Below are 9916 nucleotides of genomic sequence, written 5' to 3' on the forward strand. Positions count from 1 at the left end.
TGTTGTTATTGCGGATGTATTCCTTGTGCTCTTTCTTCAGTCTGCTAATTGCGTGGGAATCCTTACAAGTAGGAACAATGTTGATAGTTTTCCACGCTGGCAGTTTGCAAATCTCTGCCCAAGACGCAGAGCCAGTCGCAACTTGAGAACTCTGAGGTAACAGTTTACGCCCGGTTGTGAAGAAAATCGTTTCGTTCTTTTTTTTATATTCTTGCTTCATCACAGCTTCACAGAGCGAGGTGGCGCAGAAGTTAGCACACTGGACTCGCATTCGGGAGGACAATGGTTCAATCCCGCGCCCGGCCATCCTGATTTAAGTTTTTCGTGATTTTCCTAAATCGCTCCACGCAAATTCCGGAATAGTTCCTTTGAAAGGGCACGTCCGACATCCTTCCCCGTCCTTCCCTAATCCGATGAGACCGATGACCTCGCTGTCTGGTCTCCTCAATCAAAACAACCCTACCCTCACAACCTCCATCAGCCGTCAGACATTATTTCGATTTTCCGTGCATAAGGACGAACTGAAAAATACACATAGATCAAAACCTGACTGCTGCGTTTCTATGTAAAAAGGAAGAAAGAGTATTTCCAGTAATAACAATGTGATATTACACTTCAAGGAGTACCTTGTATTGAATAACTACCTCCGACTACAGAGTCATTCTCATCCTAAGCCCATCTTTAAAAAGAGTGAAAAACAGTAGCAAATTTAAGGCACAGATTTATGTGTTAGTATAAAGAATACTATTAGAAGTGGGGTCAGGAATTTTCTCTACCTCGTGATGACTGGGTGTTGTGTGATGTCCTTAGGTTAGTTAGGTTTAAGTAGTTCTAAGTTCTAGGGGACTGATGACCATAGATGTTAAGTCCCATAGTGCTCAGAGCCATTTGAACAATTTGAACTATTAGAAGTGCCCTCACAAAATACATCAGGTGGGTTAGACGGTACGAGTCACAAACGTACTGCAATATTTTTCTGTAGCCTTCTGAGACGCTGGAGCACATTCCTTGGAACTCTGTGCCGCCCCGGAGACGCCTTAGTAAGTTTAAAGTGATGCTTGGTTCTCATCAGTCGTTAAGGAACGTGGGGAGAAGGAGAGGGGGACATTACCTAGCACACCATCAATCGGGTTGCAAGAGAAATCTCTCCACCTAACGGTCTTTCTTAATATTATGAGACCCCAAGGAATTTTGATGGAAGCAAATGTTGTGCTTCAGTCCCTTACTTTCAGTTTGCTGTCCCTATCCAGAAGGGTGGGGTAGGAGGTATATACTGAAAGAAAGTTGACCGATTTCGATGGTGAGAAATGCCAGGCGAGGCGATGGGAATTTCATTCCACTTTCTGCGCCTATAGATGTCTGCTTGTCGTCTCCTCAAAAGATAAGAACCTCGAAAGCCCCACAGTAGTCTGGGAGGTGAAATCCCTTGATCAATTTCTAATGGGAGCGAATTGGGGCTCGTCAGTGGTTAGGTGTTATTTGTTGAGACCTGGAACGTTTTCTATCTACCTACTCTTGGCTGTTTTGAGTGATACAGACTGAGATCACTGTACGTACAGTGTGGATGTCGTTGTTAAAATAGCAGTCGCAATGGTGACACCATGAGCAGTGACTAGTGGATTACAAAGTATGCTTGTTAGTGGCTCCTGCTTTAATTGTCTGATCTTTAAGAAAGCATGTAACATCTGTTATGCCTCGGCGGCTGTGCTGCAGCTGAGCAGTCCACTGACCGACGGAGTTTGCTTGAGAACGACCTGGTTGCAGGCATAAATCTACCGCAGCTGGATGTCGAACGATGGCCATGTCACTTCTCTGAACAATTCTGAAATTTTTTTAAAAGATTGCTAAAGGTTTTGTGCTTCAGGATACTTAATAATAGCATAAATATGCTCTTCTCTTTTCTCTCTGCAGATGTATAAGTATAATTAAAAGAAAAATATTGAGTGAGAGTAAAATGATTTACGAACTGTATAGTAAAATGTAATTACTATTATCGATACATGAAAATTGACAGCAATTAGTTGTCCATTAACTCTTATTGTTTGTTCCTCTAATCTTTTTCAGAACTGGTACTGCTAAACTCTCTGATAATTCCAAAAAGCTGGTTGTGGCACACTTCTGTGTTGAAGTGTAAGTACCAGCGACGTACGATATTGCAAACGACAAAGTCGGTTAACAGTAAAGTAACTGTCAGCGAAACGGACTGAAGATACTTTCAGTGTTCAGTTTCTTCAGGTTTTAGTTAAGTAACAAACATTAATTACTTCCTTAGCTACGTTTTCCTTACAAATAAGGTTAAATTATACGACACAGTACACATATCATTTTCCATGCATAAGTGAGGCTCAGGCTCACTTTGCACATCCGTCCATCAACAACAATATTGTTGCGAAAACATCCTTTCGCAACCTTCTGGAAGATTCTCAATTACCAGAGACATAAGTAGGGTTCGGAGACACGCGATCAAATGAAGTAGATGGGTAATTTCTGGAATCACTGGGGAAGTGAAAAGTAAATGATTAATCAAGTTAATGTGTGGATTCTATTGGACTGGAGGAATCTATCAGACTCAACCACAGAATTCTGAAGATAGCAAGGGCTGATATGTGTGAGAACTGTCACGCCATCAAATTGACAGCAGAATTGCCCTAGGTGCTGACCGTAGTATTGTAAGGAAAAGAGGAAAAGAAAACTGAAAAGCTGTTAGAAGACAATCGTATTCAAAAGTCTGAAACATTACAGTAACAGGTTTGACATAACGCTTCTAAATAAAATCGAGATACTTTCACAGGTTTGATCACCCACAGAAAGCATTTAATAATGTAAAGAAGCATAAGATATTTGACATCCTCAGAGAGGTAGGTATACGCTTTACGGCAAGGCAAGGAACATACAAAATATAAACGAATAGAAAGAGATCAATAAGAATAGAAGCTAAAGAGAGAAGTTCTTGAATCCTGTTCAATCCGCATATCGAACAAGAAATGAAAACAATAAAAGAAATGTAAGGGAAGTGGGATTAAAATTTAAGGTGAAAGATGTAAATAATAAAACTGGTAAGATTAGTCTGATATCTACTACACGGGGCATAATTACAGTTGTTGAAAGGGATCAATAGGCTAGTGAGCACGGAATATGTATTGAGAGGAAATCAAGGAAAGACTAGGATTGCGGATGGTAGGAACGACATCAGTTATAAAATTGACATCAGTTATAAAATTAACGTCAACAGTGTCGTAGAAGCGAAGGAATTCTGCTAGTTTGGATGGACGAAGCAAGGGTATTAGAAGAAGCGGATTAGCCCTGGCTAATACGCTATCACTTGCAGAAAGAAGCCCACTACAACTATAGGCTTGAACATGAGCCAGAAATTTCTGATAACGTGGGCTTGCAGAGAGCAATGTGTGAGTCATGGACTGTGGTAGAACCGGAAAACAACGGTATCGAAGCTTTCAGCATCCAATGTTAGAGAAGAACGCTGAAAGTTATGCAAATGTGAGATAAAAGTTGCGGTTTTCACTAAAATCGATGAAGACAGGAAAAGAAACAGTAGAGAGACGAGGGGATACTACAGTAAAAGTTGAAACATCGAATAAAGCTTCTGCATTTCTAGAGTGCAGGTTGAGACAGAAATTAAAATACATGCCACGAAGTATAAAAAACGGGTCTTGATGCTACTCTGCGATGAAGAAATTAGCAAAGGAGTGGAAATCGTAGTGGCTTACACAAGAAGCGCATCAGTATGATGCGTATTATGTAAAAGTCTGGGTTTTTGTGCATGGGTTCACATGAAAATGTAAGTATACAGCACTCCCTTTGATATGGTTGAAGAAGAGCAGCAAATTGTCCAGTTTTTTCAGTGTTCACGAGATCCGGAGAGGGGGGCGGGCAGGCATTTGAAGGAATTACTATCACAGTGCATCTAAATGAAAGGATGCCGCTTCATTTAAAAGGTACGAGTCTACAGCAAATTGTAGCACTGTAGCACTTAACTTGCTAGAGTCCGCGGCTCATGGTCTCGCTATAGCGTTCTCGCTTCCAGAGCACGCGGTCCCGGGTTCGATTCCCGGCGGGGTCAGGTTTTTTCACTTGCCTCGAGATGACTGGTTGTTGTTGTGTCGTCTTCATCATCATCAGTCATCCCCATTACGGTCGGAGGAAGGCAATGGCAAACTACCTCCACTGGGACCTTGCCTAGTACGGCGGTGCGAGTCTTCCACAACGCTCCCCAACTCTCTGTCAAGGAGTATGGGACTCCATCATCATCATCATGATCATCATCAACTTGCTAGAGCAGCATTCTGTTCCTTGTGAAGGTACTTCATGGGTGAACCTTCGACCCAATTTGATGAAAAATTATTCTTAAAGTTTACATTTCAAACGAATTTGTACTGATAAGAACAGTTCTATATACTTCAGGTCAGTGATGGCTCATGAGTCCACTGCTGTTACTATATCTCAAATGAGTCATTGATAGATCCAGTTTTACTGTCATGTTTTTGCTTCATATATCGTATGTATTTACCTGTGTTAGCTTTCACTACCAGTTATGATAGATTCTGTATACTGGAACGAAAATCTTGATTGATTTTTTAAATAAAAATAATTTTTTAATATAACACGTTTTTAAATGGGACTAAAAGATATGAAATAATTACACTTCGTCCCATATAGACTCCTATGCCCATACGGATAGTCCTGAAAATGTGTGCTTATGAATTATTGATAGCTATGACAACACTTGCAACATTTATAAGAAAAACGTAAGGCGCATGCAGTGTATAACTGATGTATGAATAATCTATCGGCTAACTATAATTTCTGCTTTTTAGTCTTATGTGTGTGCAATTTCTCAATGTATTTCAAACAGTTTGATGAGATTATATTTTTTATTTACGAATTTATTTTAATATGTACTAGTTCTTACATGCAGCTTTGCCTGCGTACCTGTATTACTCATATACTATACACTCTCCTGCCCTTCCTCCTCCTCCTCCTCCTCCTCCTCTTTCTCCTCCTCCTTCTCCTCCACCCCTTCCTCTCTCTTTCTATCTCCTCTTTCCTTTTCTCTCTGCTCAGCTCTGCTCGTCTGCTCGCCAACCTTGTGGGAAGCATTCCGATACGACTCACACAAGAATCTGAACCTGTAGGCAGCTGAGATGTCGAGCATTACCAACCTTTATCACCCCCAATCTCACCTCTACGGAACAGACCAACAAAAAATACAATTAATATTGCATTTTCGTTCAGTTCTACGTTTAAAATTTCAAGTGTCTTGCTATTCAGGAAATTAATTTAAAATAAAATGCAAAATTTGTGCCCAACAGACAGTCAGACAAGAAAGCGACGCAATAAAAAGTGTTAAAATGATTGAAAATCTATCAGATTCAAGAAAATGTCAGCGTAATATAGTTTTGTAGAGGAGGGTAAAAAACAGAAGAGATTGGTATTAGCGACAAGGTATAGTCTGTTGAATCTGACTGGTAATACAATATACGGTAAAAAGTAAAATCCGAAAGATCCGTCTCGGAACAGAGAGATTTATTTCGCGGTAACGAGTGTATAAGCGTACTGAGAAATCCCAATCCGTTGAAGGGGCGTTTTCTGAGTAGGCGGAGCGTGTAAGTCTCAGCAGAAATTCCGAAAAACGGAGGCGTGTGCTTGTGTAATCAGAAAGAGTCGCGGCAGCCAGCGGATTAAGAGTGTTCTCCCGGTGGGGGCACGGCGACGCAGCGCCGGACGCTAAGCTGATGATAGGCTTGCGCCGTTCCGAGCCGCTACTCCCTCCGGAGTTAATGAAATGAGCGGAGAGAAACGGCCGTCTGAGCCGCCGCCCCGCTGGCGGCCGCGGCCGGAGGCGCTGCGCCCCGCTCCGCTCTTATTTCGCGCCGGGCTATCGCAGCTGAGTAAGCGCCCGGCGGCGGCGATATATTGGCGGCGGTGGGTGTCCGGCAGCGCGGAAGAGCCGCGAGCGCGACGCGTCGCGACGTGATGCGGCCGGTCGGCCTGGGCCACGGGGCGGCGGGCGGAGGCGCCGCGGCTGGCGCGCGGCCAGCGCACCCCCACTGCGCTCTCCGTACCGCTAAGTAACGCCGCAAACTCTCATGCCTATGGCCCATCGGCCTGTGGTGCGATGTTTAGCACTGCGGTACTACCAGAGCTATGCGAAAACTGCTCGGCGTAGCACGGCGAGGTAGTTGCTATCAATGAAATTTTGTTTGTCACTGTGGCAAAACTTGCGTGGTAAGCTAAGTACAATAAGTCCACTGTCTGAAGTTTGACCAGTTTAGAGGCAGTCGCTTGAAATTGTTAAATATACCCACAGTAATTCTTCTTCAATAAAACAAACTTGTCTACAGAGAGAGCAAAAGTAAGGGAAATATACAGAGTGCCTCAAAAGCCGGGACCGGGCTAAATATGTAATGGATATGAATATAAGCAAAGGGAGAACTTTCTGGGTGACATGGAGAGCAGTCTACAATCTCTGAACCACGATATTGGACTCAGCTTGTAATGGTTCTTTATTTACGTGACCATTACGGCACTCCAACCCTAGTTCTCGATACCAGTACTATCGTACTACTTGTATGCGAAGTAATAGACATATTTTTGTATCAATATTCACATTTGGTTTTATTAATGTACAGGTACTCCGATGTATCGATATATTACAGTGATATGGTTCTTGTGTGTATTCATTTCTTTGAGACTATCATAATCTTTGACTTACTTGTAACCGTTTTGGCGGGAATGCGCACAGAGCAGTGTTTGTTTCACTTTGCAGAAGTTAAGTTGTCATCTCGCTTTGTAAAAGAACAGTCAAGTCTTGTGTTTGGTTAAAATGGAAACTGAATATATGAACATTGAGACAAAACTGTTTATTTGATGATGTGACAATTAGGAAGAAGTATATGTGAATTAACAAGAAGTTTAATAAAAATGTGGATCGTGAACAACAACTAATAAATTATTTCTACCATATCATTGTTCTGATCTGGGATTGTTTGATCATTAAGAATTTCCTGAAAAACGCATTTGTTAGGTCTTCAAATATCGCTAAAATACAGATCTGGACCTTCTAGCAGTCAAAGTGGAATCACCACAGAATCAACAAGATGAGCCATACCAACTTCGACGAAACCTACGTGGGACTCCATTCAAGATAAGTGCCAAAATTAATGACTTTTTTACAGTGACTTCATTGTTTCCATTCTAAAGATACCATCCACGGTCAATAACTTTGTTGTTGCCCGATAAAGCGAACATATGCTGCGTGAGCAACATTATTAATCTGATTTCTAACCTTCTTTGCTAGTGGTGGTATTGTTAGAAGCTCACATTTCTTCAATGGGCGGGGGCAATTGTGATACATGTTTGAAGGATATAATTTGAAGAGAAAGACAATGGGAAAATCCGTTTTGTTGTATCTTTGACAGGTCATTTGTTATGACATATGTAATTGGTCATGTAGGATGCTGAAACCTGATCACCTTTTTGTCATTACAGCTGTGCCGTTAATGGAAAGGACAACGTGCCTCTGGCCAAAGAAGGGAGGATCGCAATCATCCTGATAACTGGTGACCAGAACGTCACAGCATTTACCATGGACGTCAGCAAGCGGCAACCTGGCATGGAAAGTGCCAGCAGGAAACTCCTCAGAAAGTTGCAAGAAACGGAATCTGTGGCAGTTAAGCCCTGTACCTGCCATCTTCACACAGCAACGGAAGAGTTACCGCTGTCGGCAGTGTTAGCGGTAGTGGCCACGGGTCCCGTCAAAGGTCCCAATGGCGTTCCGCAGAGCAGTGTCCACCGAATTCTACAGTGACAGAAATAGCATCCATTGAAAACACAACTCCGACAACATCTAGCGGGAGAAGATCGTCAGTTTTTTGGTTCAAATAGCTCTGAGCACTATGGGACTTAACTTCTTAGGTCATTAGTCCCCTAGAACTTAGAACTACTTAAACCTAACTAACCTAAGGACATCACACACATCCATGCCCGAAGCAGGATTCGAACCTGCGATCGTAGCGGTGGCGCAGTTCCAGACTGTAGCGCCTGGAACCGCGAGGCCACTCAGGCCGGCGAGGTAGTTTTGTGAGTGAGTGTGTTCACAACATGGCACCAATCATGATATTGCTCGCAACATACTATAAGTGATGAGGCGAATTTTTACATCAATGGGCAGGTCAACAAGCGCAACCTCTGATACTGATCATCGGACAACCTAAGGTGGGCGCCTCCATTTAGGGCTCAAGGACATGGCAAAGTGATGGTATGTTGCAACATTTCTTAAATGTGTCTCACTGGCCTTATTTTTCGATTGTCAACGAGGTCGGGACATTTCCTCCGTACTTTCTTCAGGATAGTGCGCCACGCCACTGCGGTGGCTGTGTACGGAAAAGGCTCAATACGCTGTTGTCCGGTTGTTAACCTGATCTGAAACCCTCTAGTTTTCTACCTCTTGGGATACCTGAAGTCGGTGGTGTACTCCGTGAAGATTCGTGATGTGCTTCACCTGGAACAGCGGATTACGAAGGCCTGTGATACTGACACACTTGCTGTGTAGCGTCATGCCCATGCCAACTTTCTCTGACAGATACAGAAATGTATTCAGATACATGGCTAGCAAGTAGAACATATTCCTGTTGCATACCATTCTCGTCGTGTTTCATGCCGAATTGCACGTGATACAAAAATAATACATAACATTTTACATTTATAAGATACTGAAAAACGAACTTCACCATTGTCTTCCTTGTCAAATTATACCCTTCAAACATGCATCACAAGAGCCCCTTCGCAATGAAGAAAAGTGACATGAATCTAATATGACGAATACCAAGATGTCGGGCGCTTTCGCAGGTACCCAAAAAGTTTCCCTCCATGCCCTTTGCTTATATACTTAAGCACCCCGTTCCTGCGTCTTTATCACTTTCTCCATATTTAGCCCGGTCTCGACTTTTGGGACACCCTGTAGTACCGGAGGGTGTTGTACCTTTTTATTTGCAGCTCTTTTGCCTCAAATTACACAAATTACTCCGGAAAATTAACGTTTTCTCAAATGTTAAAATATAGTCCAAGGTAAAACATGATCATGTACTGGGAACAAATATTCTACTGAAATTTAAAACAGTTACAATCGAGAAAATCTTGTCACTATTCTACTGAATCGTTTGTCTCTTACATTTCGACTCTGCTAGACATCAATAATCAGTAAGTGAAATCAAATGAATCATAAAAAGCAGTTCGCCTACGCTGCTCAGTGGTCAACACGAATGGCTGCCATGCAGACGACCCGTACTCGTTTCCCGGTACTACGCAGGAATTTTCGTCTGTGCGAGGACTGGTACAGTGTGCATTCCATTTCGTGCCGCCAATTGAGGAGGTACTAGCTGCTCCGCCGATTAGTAGCGGATCCACAGTTAAGAATCCCGACAACGTCTTGTAGAGGAGTATGCTGAACACATGTTGAGCCACGTCACATCCATTGACGCCATTTCAGAGAATGACTCGACTGTTGCTCGGCACCGATTGGCCCGTCCAGCACCAGAACGTTGAACGTTTCCTTCATCTTAGTACAAAAAATCAGTTAGATACTAAATACATTTTGAAATAGAAGCTGTTGGAAACGAAAACCAATTTCCATTTTCAAGACAGTTAAAATTATTAAGACATTAATGTAACTCAGTTCATTTACAAATATCATACATTCCATGAGAAAAAATCTTCAGCTTCAAGGTATAAGATGATGCAGTACTGGCAAAGTATGGGTTAAATGTCAGATTGTTATATAAATAATGTTATAAATAATGAGTAATGTTATAAATAATAATAAATAATGTTATATAAATAATTGCTCACCATAATATTCTGTACCTGAACAATTAACAATATATTCCAAATAGCTTTAATA

The sequence above is a fragment of the Schistocerca serialis genome, chromosome 6, assembly GCF_023864345.2.
Source record: "Schistocerca serialis cubense isolate TAMUIC-IGC-003099 chromosome 6, iqSchSeri2.2, whole genome shotgun sequence".
NCBI lineage: Eukaryota > Metazoa > Arthropoda > Insecta > Orthoptera > Acrididae > Schistocerca > Schistocerca serialis.